Here is a 15,967-nt window from a genome sequence, read left to right as displayed (position 1 = left end):
CACTACACAGACACATATAATGTAAACACACATTTTAATTCTAGATGCGATTAATCGTTTGACAGCCTTAAAAAATATTAATAACAGATAACTGCGTAGTCATTGTGTGCTTTATTTTTATGTCTTTCTCTGCATGTTTTGTTTATTGAAATAAAGCCCAGATACACTGTATGTATGTTGTTTAATTAATACCTTTTTAGTTTGGTGTACTATGTGTATTTTACAAATGTTACATCAATGTTGCCCACTTCTGCTTATCCAAGAAAAACAAGATGTTCAAAAAAATACAGTTCTGGGTATGGGACTTGATTTTTGATCAAAGTTAATATTTACATACCAGTATGAAGTCTTGTTGAACGGAAGAAGTACAGCAGTCAGCTGAAAAACAAAGTGGGCTTATTACTTTTTGATTAAAGATTATGAAGACAAACAATATTTAATGCATACCAATGAAATGTACACAAGACCGGTAGCGTGCATTAAAAATGTAAATAGGCTGTATTTTAATGTCATGTTGACCGTAAATCTCATTATAGGTGATATTTGTGATGGCAGGTTTTCAGGAATTAAAGTCCTGCGTCTGGCTTTGAGTATGATGGAGTGCTTCTGTACCTCAGAGCCAGAGAGAGAGAGCAAGAGAGTGATATGGATAACTCCTCCTTTTCTGTGTCGCTAATCTAGCCTGCTCCGCATTGTCAAAGCTCTGTGTTTGAACAATGGAGCTGTCTTCTTGTCTGCTAATTTGGGAACAAACATTTGCCTGCGTGGCAAACAAGCTCTCCCAGGAAGTGCTATTAATAGGGATAATTAGGCAGACGGTAATGAGCTGGATTACTGCTAATTATGATAAGATTTGTTTTGGCATTTGCCTGAGAGGCAGCATAGAGTTCGAGTTGGCCCAGGAGTTTAGAGCCGAGCAGCGGAGTGGAGTGCACCTGAATCAACACAGAGACAGCCGTGCTGTGTGTGTGACAGGAGATAAGAGCGAAAGCGGGTTTGGACTCCCCGGAGCCCTCGCTGTCATTTTGGCCAGGGCTCTTCTATAGCTATTGGCACCTTGGGCAGGTTGTTGTTGTGTGACTGAGCTACGGGACCTTATTAGTGTCAGGCCAAGGGTGCGAGAGGTGTGCTAAGCCTTCAGCACACGGTAAGTCCTCTATGTCAGGTCAAGGGTAGCGTGAGCAAGACCTACAAGCTAATTACCTGATGAGACGCTGCTGAGACCACAGTGTCTCAGAGCTCCGCGCTACACGCTTCGCTAACAAAGAACCACCAATAAAAGCGCAGAGCATATGTCTGAGATCCAGATGTAACCAAATGAGGCAATAAAAGCATCCAAAAGAAAGGGATATTAATCCGTGGATGCGGCAGACAGGGAGTATAGACATTAAACGAAATGCATTTTTAACAATGTCTTAAAAGCACTATGACAAGTCCAATATCTTTTATAGTGTCAGTTTTAACAATCTTCTCGTAATGGCTCTTCCAAATTCCCTCTTAGTCCATTAAGGAACAATATCCGCACAAAAGCAAGCAAAGTAATTTGCTATTAAATCGCCTCTTCACGATCACTGCCGAAGTGCAGCCAGAGAAACGTCAGAAAGACAAACGGCTGTGTGGAGAATTAACCGTGGGAGCTTATGAGTCGAATTTCTTTACGTCTGTGCCGCAACTTCAATTCCTGACGCACTCCAACAGGAAAAAATAAGGAGAAAAAACGAGATGACGATGACGAGGAAAAGAAGGCGGAGGGAAAAAAGAAATCAGGCACAGTGGTGAAGGCGAGTCTTAATGCGATTGGAGTTAAACCCCAGACACAGAGCTGCCTCCATTAAAGCATGCCACTCGCCCCAGCAGCTCCTGATAAGACAGCTGAGGCAGGGATTTACGGCTTTAGCTTATCGTCATCTTCACACCAGCCTCGCACTGGGCGCAGGGACCACAGCGCCAAATCCTGCATGATTGGGAAGCAAATTAAAGTAAGCAGGCTCATGCAAGGGGAGGGGAGGAGGCGCGCCTGGAAAACAGGTGTGTGTGTGGGAGGTGAGGAGGGCGGAGGCAAGAGAGGAAGAGACAGAACAAGCATCACCCCGCATGTCACATCTTTTGTCTAACACCCTCACATTGCCTTTGACACGTAACGGCGCGTTTTGCTTTTGACAGAGCGGCGATGAGATTACGGCGAGAACGGCCGACTACCGTTTTTGAAATAAAATGCGTTTTATTCCTCCCAACATGTGTTCTGTGAGATTAAGGCGTAATCTTACAACGTTTAATAAGAGCCTGTTTGTGGCCTGCTGGCTGACACAGAAAAGTGGAGCATGCCTACTCTGCCTTTAATCCTGTTTATTGAATTATAAAGAACCTTAAAGGATAAAGAATATGACTCAAGGATTTAAATATTTCATGGTATTTCTAAGTCAAAGCACTGAGAAAAACAGGGGGGGAAGAAATGGCCAGTGACAGAGAATGTACGCTACGAGCTTAGTTTTTTAAGCCGTGCCCTGATTTTTAAATCTATCTCCAACCAAGATGTAATAACAACAACTCTAAAGGAAACATATGGAATATTGTATCGTAATACGGATCTTATTTGTCATTATAAAAGAGACCAATGCATGTATTCATGCTCAAGGGAAGGGATACTTGCATCAAAAACATAATACAAGCACATGAATGAATACATAAATCTCGCATAAGAAGCTTTCAAATTTCCGTGAAACATCAAGGCCCAAAAGTCACGATTAATACCAACAAATGACAAAAGCTCTCATTGTTTCAAACTATAGACAAACATGAACGTGTTCTGCAATCCGCTGCCATGATTTCACATAAAAAAGTCCTCACATGAACTACGCAGCGAGCTGTGGCTTTCAAGAGGTATATGGAAGTTAAAGTCTCCGATCAGATTTAGACAGATTAGAATTAGGGGCTGGAAGTCTGGGCGGGATGGATATGCGGATTTGCGGTGTTCCACGAGATGGTCCTGTCAGTGATAAGTTATACTGAGCCAGCGGGTAAGAGGATTGCCCAAACTAATCCGAATCAAAAGACATACCATGTGAATTACATCCTGAAACAGGTTCTCTTACACAGATTAAGAAGCCCGAATGTAAATCCTCTCATACTCTACTCGGCGCTGCAGAAGATGTGCCTGAAAGCTTAAACACAAACATCTGCTTTCCGAATAGCGAAAGGAGAAAAAACAAGTCAAAAATCGAAGTTCATTGAACGTATGTCAATGTGAGAACTACAGACATTTAATGAAAAATTTAGAGAGCTCAACTAATTCTCCTTCTCCTGTTCGAAGTACCTCTCTCTCTCTCTCACACACACACACACAATGTGGCGGGGTACAGAGAAAACACACAAGGTGGGAACTGACACACATAGAGCCACCCGGGCACCCCCTCAACTAAGCTTTAGTTCAATGAAGCATTTATTTGTTTTCCTGTTTGACAAGGGTGTTTCTATCAAGGCATCTGGCAGTAAGTGCTGTAGTACAAGGCCTTCTGTTCAGACGTCAAAGAGAGTTACACTTCACTGTATCGAGGGAACAAAAAATAGCCTGCCTTTTTCTTCCCTGCATCTCTGTTTTCCTTTTTTTCCAGATGCACTGGATAAACAGGGCTGTATCCCTGGCCCAGAAATGCTTCAAAGAGTGCAAAGTCTGTTGGGAATGCTTCAGAAATGTAGAGCAGTGTTGACTGCTTAGCTTTGCATTTCAACAAAGCTCCCGGTTCTGAGCCCCATGCAGATCTCTCGTCGAACATACACGGCTATGTAACCAAGCGCTGTAAGAGGATGAGCCTGCCGCTACGTAACACACACACCTACAGTTCCGAAGCAATATATTAATGTTTGCTTTTTATATGTATAGGCACTTGATGTAGGATGTATACATGTGACCTATAAATCCTACATGTACAAAAAAAGACAATTACATGTGACACACTGTTCATCACATTGCACACAGCTTCTGGAAACTGTACATTGTAAGAAACAATACGTTAACATTGTAAATTACACACCTGCAGATTCATTTAGACAAATATATGGTTTTTTTTGTCTATTTTTTTGCATCATTTTTATTATTTAATCAAATTCCTTGTGTGTGTAAACATACTGGGTAATGAAGCTCCTACTGATTTTGATACTGGTGTGCTTTTATAACATGCATGTGAACGATTTCTTAACTTATTTTTTTAATTATTATGCTACTTTGCATGCATTTATAACAGTGTTGCACATTGCCAGAGAAGATTTAGAAGCTGAATCTAAAAACACGTAAACAAATGCAAATCACAGGATCAAAAAGGCACACCAGAGCCACATGAAAGCAAATAAATGCATGGCGGGAGACAGACGCAATAACTCTGGCTATAAGCTCAACAAACATACATTTGATTACAATCTGTATTGCCTGATAAACAGCATTCATAAGCAGAAACCCTTCAGTCAGTCGCTTTTTGGAAGAGTGACTGTAAACAGCTATTTCTTCATAGTATGGAAGCCTTCTGAAACGTCATGGTACCTCACACGCTGCTCTCCCTCCCAGCATGACTGTCTCTTCCTGTCTGAACGCTCAGCAGCCCATGGCAGCCTCCCAAGTGGAAGTCTGAGATGTTAATGTGTTTTCCCCCACAAGGTATTCTGTAAGTACAAACGGGCGTTTTAAGAGGGAAAAGCAAGCCTGCGGCCACCCTGCGGCTCGGAGGGAAAATCTAAAGGCGCGTTTAACATGATCAGGAAATGCTGCACACGGTTTAATAGCAGACAGGCGGGCATGAAAGCAGGTGCTATTAGAGCTGTTTGTCAATGAATGGATAACTGGATTAGCTGTTTATCATTATTTTGCATGAGCTTGTTTATGTATGAATATGTTAAAAATGAACACAAGTTTCTTTAAATACATATTTTTAAATCAGCTTGAATTGCAGTTCACAGCCAATTTTATTTTTGTAATGCAACATATTTTTGAGGATGATGATAAAAAAAATATATAGAAATATAGAATGGGATATAGGCGCTATATCAATCTGAAACTGATTGGGGCATCTAAACACCTTATTGGTTATCGGATAACATCCATTTAACTATGGCGTATATATAATTTATATACTAATAAAGAATATAATTTTATGATTAATTAAAAATATATATATGGATTTACCTGCTTAAGATTCTCAAAGAGACCATGAACATATTTTAGTTGGGGCAAATTTGGATTGCAGGTAGACCAAAAATAGTTATTGTAAAAAATAGTAACAAAAAAAAATGCAATTTTAAAATATTACTGTGATCACAGAGAATCCTCAAAAGAATCACAAAGAAACTAGAATATATTAACTATAGATGCATTGTCCATTTAATGATGGACTGAATTGTATGAGCATCAGAAATTGCCTATGGCAGTATCAACCAACACAAGTAACTATTCTGTCATCATTTATCCATCCTCACGTCATTCAAAACATGTATATGACTCCTTCCGTAAACACAAAAGATGATGTTTTGAGAAATGTTTAGTGGTTTTGAGTCCAGTCAATTAGGGCTATTATGTTAGGTCACCAGCATTCTAAAACATATATTCTTTTGTGTTCTGCAGGAGAAAAAAGTTGTACAGGTTTGGAATGACATGTGGGTGAGTAAATGATGTAATATTTATTTATTGGGTCAACTATCCCTTAAAAATGCATACAGACCAGAGATCATCATGTGCCGTTGGAGGCCCTGAGGGGTGCCTGTGGCCATAATCCACAGGTCCTCATTAACAAGGAGCCCAGATTGCAGAAATCCCAGATTAACACAGTCTAGGTTACTGATACACTGAATAACATCCTATAGAGCCGGCAGCTCTAGTGCCAGCATGACCTGAGCCAACTGATGTGTGTGTAAACACTGACGCTCTGTATAACATAGTCATCCCAAATACATCAAAACAACACAATCTTGTACATGATGATCAGAAAGATTTGTCAATTTAAATAAATTTTTCGGTTTTAGTTGATTCAATGGTGCATGTATACTGATTTTTTTCTGTGTTTTATGAATTTTGTGTAGTCTCTTAAATTTCAGTTCTACTTCATAATACAGTACCACAGATAGTTCTTTCTGCCTATAATGAAAAATAATACAAATCAGAATGAACAATAATTTGGTTAAAACTTGTCAAATATCAAAGAGAAACCCATAGTATTTCGCCGTGTGCAAGTCCGCTCTACGCCCTCAGCCTCACGACTTGTAAAGAAATCGACAGGACGAGAAAGAGAACATTAGAGAGAGAGTCAGAGTCAAAAGCCATCTAGCAGCCATGCGCCAGTCGTCAGCAGGGCTATGGAGCATGCAGAATGGGCTCCTCATGCAGTATAACGGCTCATAGAGCTGAAAATGGGGTTTCCGCTCCATTCAGTCCCAGGGCCAGATTCCAAGCTGCTCCGCAGTGATGGAACTGAGGCCATTAGCAATCGATTAGAGAAGCAGCAGGCAGGCAGCGGCATCCTGGGAAACCTGGGCGTGTCTGTGAGAGGAAAGCGTTGGGAGGGTGGGACTGAAGTTCAAGTCTTTATGTGAATATAATGTAGAGCTTTTTAACCCAAGAATGAAATCCCTGTGGAGCAGATTAGGGAACCAAGTTAGCTGTCAGGGAGAGAAACAACAAGCTTTCAACTAACCTGTGTAAACTGAAGTTTCCGTGAAGATTATTATAGATCTGATGAAAAGGCTCGATGAGCATTCTTTCCTGTGATGATGTATTTCCTATTGAAACAGGAAGTTTGGTTAGGACATATCAAATAGTTGTCTTTTTAGCCAACAGGCTTTAGTTTATGTGAGACATTAACTTTGATTTGCGATTCTTAGTATTTGTGCAGAGCCATTGAGAGAGAGAGTCGTGTCTTCTCCGTTGACCCGTTTTTTCACAGTTTCAATAGTTCCCGGAACTTAATAGTAACGCATAGAGCTGCGAATAAACAGACAAACTGAGGTAAACTTCTAACCCATTTAAAGACGAAAGCGATTTCATAAATAAAAAAATGAAAGAAATAAAGCACTCAAACAAAACATAACTTCCTGGAACAATCTGAAGGCTCCATGAATCACGTGACACAGGCTCTCAATAGTTCCCGGAAGTTACTAGTTACGCATGGAGCTGCGACTAAACAGACAAACTGAGGTAAACTTGTAATCCATGTAAAGATGAAAGCCATAATGAAAAAAAAAATGAAAGAAATAAAGCATTTAAAGAGAAAACATAACTCCCTGGAACTATCTGAAGGCTCAATGAATCATGTGACGCTGCAGCGTTTTGGACTTTAACTTGGCAGAACTATCTCTATCAATAGCTCTGTATTTGTGCATTCATTGCAAAAAGGTAAATACTTATTAAGCATTTTTGTCTTGTTTTTAGTATAAATACCAAAAAAGTCGTAAATCAAGATACATTTAATTGAAAAGGAAAGTGACCTAAGATTTTTTTGTAATGTTTTATGAAATATAAATCTGCATAAAAAAAGCAAAACAACCTGCCAGGAATGAGGTACTGAAGAAAAGGGGAAGCTAAATTCAAGGTTATTTTTAACACCTCATTGCCAGTTTTTTTGCTTGTTAAAAAAACAAAAGCATAATTATTTTATTTTCTGTCCTAAAACAAGATTAAATATCCTGGGTCACTGTCCTTGTCAAATAAATGTATCTAGATTTAAGAATTCTTAAATATTATAAAAACAAATGCTAGTGAATAAGGGAAATTCCCTTTCTAGAAAGCACTGAAAGACAAGAATTTATACACACAAAGATGAATCATTGATAAATATGAAGAGTTTGTTCCTAAAATTGGAGGTTTTAATGTTTTTATTATGGTATCATGTTTTCATTTTGTTTTATTTTGTAAGTTAGCTTAGTTTTTTAATTATTAATATTTCTCAAAGCAAAACAAAACAACTGCAGTTTGATTGATATTAATTGAAATGCACAATATATATAATTTTTTTTTAAATGGAGTTCTCTTTTTGGAACCAAACTCTATATATATATATATATATATATCAATGTAATTTATTAGTATAGCGCCTTTCACAAGATATATTGTTCAAAATGATCTTTACAAAGAAGAGTGCCTCACAAAGCCCCAAGTGATCACAAAAAGGTGACCGTGAGAGTAAAAAAACTGAAATGTCGGATTAGAAACAAACCTGAGGAACTATGACATTATGACACTATGATAATTTTGACTTGTTTTAATATATTGATTGAAAACACACCCAAAACTACAACATTCTCATAAACAGGACAACTTATCTTGGGTGGAGATCTTTTCTTATTCCTGTACATGCAGGAATAACTACATTCTCAACATCATCTTAAGGCCCCACGGGTGTGAAATCGCAGGCCTTCTGTGAACTGAATGCTAACCAACCTTTGACCTTTCGGAAACTGATTTTGAATTCAAATCAAGTGATGTGCTGTCAATTCATCAAACTCACCAGCGAGAGAGAAAGGTTATGAAAGGATAGAAAGGTTATGAAATTGAAAAAAACTTTCCATCATATGTACTTTCATATTAGACATCCTTCATCTTCATTTATGTAGTTCCACCAAGTCAATGAAATACATTATTTAGAGCACTCTGTGTATGTGCGTGCTGCCGCATTAATGCTACAGGCAACAGGTAATAGTACAGTCAGCCCCCACCGGCTGGTGTTGATCTTTATCTGTGCAGGCCTCATAACTGACATTTTCAATTACACTGCAAACAACTAATCGATATTCATGGATTTCCAGGTCAGCGCAGAGGCAAACAGAGAGGCTGAACGTGCATATGCGTGATTTGGGGAGAGGGGGGTGTAGAGAAATAGGGCAGGCTTGTCAAGGTCGGGATTCTGTTAATGAGGGACTGCCGTCTGCATAATTGAATGGGCCGCACAGTATCGACTGCTCAAGCAGAAGCGTTTAAAGCGGTCTGGGGCGATCGTTAAGGAAAATCCTCCTAGCACTTTATGTTCCGTGGCAGTAATTTATGCACAGGCATCCGGGCGGCCGCCCCACGGTTCACAGCACTGAATGCAAACTGCAATGAGTGGATTACCCTTTCCAAACGGCAGCCATGCGTGGCAGGCATTTCTGCAATTGAGGCACTCGCGAAGCCGCGCTCATTTATGTGCGCAATTTAAAAACACAGTCATGTCACGCATGCATTCACATTCCACGCATGATTTAAACATGCCGCGTGATATGCACACACGCAGGACGGAGGAGGGTGGGACAGTAGGAAATTTTCATTATGTATTGTGTGTCTGTCAGCAAATACTGTTCCTTGGGGGGACGTTACCTCCCAGTTGACCCCGGCTGTAAGAGAGTGACAGTTGGAAATTATGCAAAAGACACTTTGATGACTGCGTTACAGGCATAGACAAAGCAAGCAGAGGGACAGGGTCTGTGCATTTCTCTGTATGCTAAAACACTGGCAAATGGTCCTTGAGGATTGTGATGGTACTGCCAAATACAAAACCTTATAATGTAGTATAATGTAGTAGTATGTACATGCACATAAATATATGGACTTGCCAAAAAAGGTACAGTTATAATAGTTTATCTCCCCAAAATAAAATTCTGTCATCATTTACTCGCGCGCACACACACACTTTTTAAATCCAATGCGGTTGTAAATCCCTGAAATAGATGCCCAGTTCCAGAACCTAAAAATGTCCACCCTCTTCCACATTATTAGTTAATTCCTCCTAACAAGATAAATTAGACGCTAAGAGGCTATCACTCGATAAACATCTACTTTTCAACCATCCCAAAAAAGCATCAGATGTTGTATTTTGGGCTAATCCTTGTTAGGCTGTGGAGAAATCCCTGCTTTAGCAAGCATAGGGTTTACCTAGTTTTATTATTAGATCTAGCTTCACCCAGAATGCACTCTGCAAGACAGCATGGCATGATACACTGAACTTCCGCTTGAGTGATCTCCCTCTTAACAGCCACCCCTACAGGGCATGAGGGGTTTTTGGACCGGAGGGCTTGGGGGGGTGTACCCACTAATCCTACTATGTAATTACTGCTCCCCACTGAGGCTCAACCAATTCTCTGAGAATCAGATTAGATGACCTAAATCGTTCACGTTCCTCCTTACCTCATCAAACATTTCCTTATCTAACGGAGGAAGAGCTAAACATCGAGCACACCCCCCCCTCCCACAGGCTGTTTATTTATCATCACTCCCCTGTGATCCACAAACAGGCTGTCAGGGGAGAGCTGGGCTAGGACATAACAGACGCCACCATTTCCGCATCCACCTCGCATGGCAAAACAACCTTTCATATGACTTAACCTGTAGAATAATATCTCATGCGGTCTGCTGGTTGGTAATATGTTAATCATACATTAACATCTCAAAATGATGCTGTCTAAGCTTTGCAAAGTCTCCGTCGAACGGCGAGGGAGGTGCTTAAGAAATAGAGCCAGCCAGAGTAAAGAGGGTGAACAAATGAGGTCTGTGATCCTACACCCCTCCCATCCCCTCTCTCCCTCTCTCTCTCCCCATTCCCAATCAGCCTGAACTGCGGCTCTCAGCCCGACAGCCAAGCCTTTGTTGCAATCTGAATGGAGGTTAAATATCCCTTGAAATCAGAGCTCTTTGGCTTTCTGGATGCATAGTCAGAGTCTCCGAACCTTTCACATGCAAATGTGAGTGCTTTTTATTTCCTTTGTAGCCCTAGTTGGGCAGCGGTGTCATGCTGAAGGACGATGAATAAAGCTGGTGAATTTGAGGCTTATTTTTGGCCCCCGCTCCCTCTCTCTCTTTATCATCATCTCTCGCAGCCGGGCCTCGGCCCTCTCCTCTCCTGCAGGGGTTTAAATAAGCACAGATGGTCTCTTCTGACCTGCTATTCATCATTGTGTCAAAAGCTCTGTCAGAGTAATGCTCCCCTCGACAACGGCCCTGAAGGATTTTGTTTGTTTCCATTGATGAGCCCTGTTAATTTCAAAGCCGTCTCATTAGGGCTTAAACCACCAATTAATTTCTTTTGTTCTTGACAAACGGCTAATTCTAAACACGGGAAAAGGCTGCGCGGAGCCAGACACCAACGCTGCTGTTCGCAATGAGGCGTGAAGCAGGTAGAGAGATAGAGAGAGAGGGGGGACGATCAAAATACGTGAGAGCAGAGAGAGAGAGAGATGAAGGGACAGGGAAATGTGCAAGGAGAAAAATCACAGCAAAAACCCTTGTTAATTTGTAGACACCTAAACACTAGGCAGGGATGGCAACTCATTAGCTGCTTTCACATTTTTTCTCAGGCAGAGGATCAAGTGGTCCGGTGGGGAAAAGGTTGCAATCACCAGTTGCCGGAAGTGGCTATGTGTTCAGCTTCTGCGGTGATAATGAATATTTACAGAGAGAGAGAGAGAGAGAGAGGGAGAGAGAAAGTGGGAGAGAGAGAGTGGGAGAAAATGAAAGACGAAATCAAAGTACAAATGGGAATACAAGAAAGAGGAAAATGTGAAGTGTGCTAAAAAAAAGGAAAGGGAAAAATTTTTTTGTGCCTCCACTCCATTAAGACAGTGCAAGCTGTCATTACAGCCGGGATTGTATGGGTGCCTCATAATATCCAGAGATTGGTAGTTTGTTAGACAGGACTATACAATTTGCTGCAGCCTTGAAGGATCCTTGAGCCTCTCTTGACGACTTACCGCGGGGAATTGTCGAAGCGTTGGCTTTTGTCTGCTGGAGACACAGGGGCAATTATCCAGCCTCCTGTAACGTTTCCCCGGCTTTAATCTCCCGGCTGAGAGCAGAAAAGCAGAATGTCTAAGGTTTCAGAGTGCCTCTGGGTTCTATTAGCACACAAGCACGTTTTTCCTACCTCTCCCTTTCTTTTTTTCCTGCCTTTTTGTTCAGGGGGAGAGAAGGCCAGAGTCTGACAGACAGCTTTCCCCTGGGCTTCCAGAAGAAAACATGATTATGTCATAATATATTTTCGAAAAAGAGATCCATTTAAAAGATTGCTCCTCTGCCTTTTCAATCTAGCGTGGCTCGGCTTTTGTCTGGTTCAGCAGGAGAGGCAGGGGGACGACAGATTCGCCAATGAATCAGACAGGGCACCTGTTGAGGTTTTACCACAGCCACAAATACATCACTGCGGCAAGAGATGCATTTTGCACGCGGCATTAACTGCAGTGCCGTGGAGGTCAGTTAAAGTGACCCTAAAATAGTCCTACGTAAGTCCAGAGGGAAATCAAAAAGAAGAAAGCGGTTAGAATCGTTCGCTGGTGACAAATGATTTCTTTAGCTTGAGAAGTGGCATTCCAATAGACCTAACACCCTATTGGCACCAAGGTGGTCTATAATACTTGGAGAAGTGTTGCGATTAATCTCAATTGCAGAATCTAAAAAAAGGAAAAGAGATGTGTAGTTACAGCATTCACCAGCAGGTGCTAACAACCCCCTCTGATTTCAACAGACTAGTACTATCCTGTTAAACAATGTGTCAAAGAGCTACTAGTGTAAGAGGAATCTGGCCTTGACAGTCTCATGACAGATAAATTCAATAGATCCACTGCATTATCACAAATGTAAATGAACTTTTTAACAAAAAAGGAAAAAATCATGTTTAATCAGCCATTAAAAGTGCTGTGTGTAATTAATTTGGAGGATCTAATGACAGATGTCATCGGAAGTGTATAATGATCTTACATAATGAATTGTTGTGTTTTTATCAACTTAGAATGAGCCATTTACATACACCGCGGGTCCCCTTGCATGGAATTCACCATCAACAGTACCCCTAAACTGGCAAATGCTCTACAAAGCACATATCGTAAAAAAAATATTTATATATAACATCATGACATCTTAGTGCAGTGTCAACCACTGCAGTGCTTCGAAAGGGAGGGGTGGAGTGAGCCATTGGTTGCAATTCGTAAGCTCATCAATAGATGGCGCAAAATTTCACACTGGACTTAAAAAAAACTATACAGTATGTACCACCACTGTATTAGGCTCAAATACCTATAAATAAGTTAAACGTCTGTTGCCCTTGACGGCTAAATAAACCTGTAATATCGCCACTCAGCTAATTTAAAAATGAGAACATTTTTATTTTAATGGAAAAGACACTGACAAGTGAGCTTTGCTGTAGTGATCTGTAATGAACTACACAGTATACTTTGAAATATAACTCACTCAAGGTCATCATTGTTTTATTAGTATGCTGGGCTTGCACTACACAACATTTTAAGCATGTTCTAGTGCAAACCAGCAAATCTGTGACTAAACCAATTAGAAGCTTCATCATGGTTGATGGGGATGAGCCAAAATTAGAAGAACCCCCAGCCTTGAAATGCAATTGTCCATACAGGTAATCAAGGCATGTGAGCATCTATTAAACCATGAAACATGAAAATGGGTCAAATGCGAGGGGCATATTCATTTACCAACACCACATTTGAGAATGCAAGTTTCATTTTACTGACCTGTGTGCACGGTCGTTACTCGAGGTTATAATTGTATTTCTGTATGGAAGACACAAACAACAAGCAGTTGTACTAAGGTGTCGACAACACAGTTCAATTGAAAGGGAAAACCTAAATGTACTAAGACTTAATTAGAAGAATAATGGATTAGTTACTGGGAAACAGCTTGAGGACACACTTAATGTTGCCATTAAGAGAACCACTGCAACAAAATAAAACTTTTAGTATATTCTAGTACACTCTGAAAGATTTAAAGATCATTTATTTAGAGCTATGGGTTAGGACTATAATAAAACATGTAAACATATCCCAGCACAGGGTGTTGCAAAAAACATTCAATAGTCTCAATCTTGTTTGATCACTAGATCTCTGGATGAGTGGCAACATTTTGTCAACAATTCTGTCAACATTTACCCACCATTAGGTTGTTCAAAAGCTATATCATTTTTGTTCTACTAAACACAAAGCAAGATATTTGTTAGAATGTCAGTAACCAAATAGATCTCATCCCCATTGACTAACAAAATATTTATTTTCCATACTTTGACCGTAAATGTGGATGAGATCTGTTTGGTTACTGACATTCTTACAAATATCTTCCGTTATGTTTAGCAGAACAAAATACTATACTGGTTAGTAACAATCTGAGGATGTGTAAATGATGACAGAATTTTCAACTGTCCTTTCAAGTGTATTAAAAAACCAATTGTGTTTTACACCTGCATTTTCCCCACCCAAATATACATTGAACTTATGCACACGACCTTCAATGTAAATTTTGTGTATCTGGATGCTCCATTGACTATCGCAACCCTGAAGGAAGGCAAATCAGGCTGAATATTTGCATAACTCTACACATGAACCTCATAATTCATATATTTCCATGAATAATAAAATCTGACCAGACTGTCCCATGTTACAAATGTTAAGAGGAAGTCAGAAAACGTGCTCCATATCTGATAATAAACAAAAGAATATTTGCCTAAATGTAAATGGTGTACAGAGATGGTCGCCAGAATTTGCCTGTAAAATCGGTACGGTTGGTACTGCCACCCTTCAAACTTCACTTTAAAATAACAGCATGGTCTAATGTTAAACCAAAGACTTTAATGGAAGAGAACATCCATTATTATCAGAAATTAGCCCGTGTTCATCTTGAATCGAGCCCTCTTAAAATCCCATTAGAGGTTATTATGACCAGAACTAAATGCGTTCTATGAACTATCCTGTTCACCTAAGCATTTCCATATCGTTGGCAGTTCAGAGACCATGAATTTCATGCTAAAATGGAGTAAAAGCAAACACTCTGGAAATTGTTTTACAAGTATAGCTTAGTTAGCTAGTAGGTTGGCAAACTACGCTAGGTTAGCTGGTGACCAAAATAAGAAAAGGACAAAAAGGCAGACAAACGCATTTGAAAGTTATTGAAGGTAAATGTATAGTCATAATGAGAAAATGGAGAGCAAAGTCTGTCCATAGTTTGTAAACTCATCTAAATAAGTTAAGTGATTATGTCACAAATCACATCAGTTTTCATATACACCAGAAAGCCGAGGCTTTAGAATAAAACAGAACATGTGTTTCATAAAGTAATAAATTTCTTGCTTCAATAATTAAGGAGGTTCTTTATTTTAACCTCCAGCTGGTCCTAAAACCTCAACATTTATGCGAGAATGTAATTACCGTGTGGGCTTAATATGCGTCGTAAAAGCACTCTTGTGCGTGTCTTATCTCAACATCAAAGTGAGCGAGTGCCGGTATCTCGTGAGAAAAAAAACGTATCACACAAATCTCATTACAGACAACATCTAATTACTGCCTGGAATTCAACGCTTACTTGGAAAGGATACAAAGCCGGAGTCTGACAGCTCAGAGCGAAACATTCCTCATCTTACACGACCACACTGTGTGACTCTGATCAAGGCATATTATCCTGATTGTCATTAAGACGTTAAGGGTCGTCATATGACTGCGGTCACAGGTCGGTAGTTTAAGAGGCAAACATGCAGGAATGTCGGCTGAAAGTCAAGGTATGTGTGGAATCTGGAATATGCAGACAGAAGGTCCAGGCTTGTTTTCACCAGGTATTAAGATCTGATGCAGGCGGTTTCATCACAAGCGGACAACGCTAAATCAAAGGTTCACATGTTGCAATTGGTTGACCATGAATCTGTTTCAAGTTATCCAATGTCATAGCATCAAAAATAAATGTGGAATTTTAAATGAAAAATGTAATTGGTTTTATTCACCAAATCATAGACCTTCCTTAAAATTGAAATGCATTGTGAACCATGTAGCACAGATCTTAACACCAGGTGAAAGCAGGGCCAAGTTGTCTTTGCCGTGAGTGTGAATCAGGTCTGTAAAACTTCTTATTTCTTTCTTGCACGTTTGACTTTGACATGTAGTTCATCCTTCCCAACCAAAAAAGGAGACGGCACCTAGACCAACAGTGCCATGCTCCTGGACATCAACATTCTAAACACAGAAG

This window comes from Triplophysa dalaica, chromosome 14 (assembly GCF_015846415.1).
Source record: "Triplophysa dalaica isolate WHDGS20190420 chromosome 14, ASM1584641v1, whole genome shotgun sequence".
Classification (NCBI taxonomy): domain Eukaryota; kingdom Metazoa; phylum Chordata; class Actinopteri; order Cypriniformes; family Nemacheilidae; genus Triplophysa; species Triplophysa dalaica.
This window is presented reverse-complemented; position numbering follows the sequence as displayed.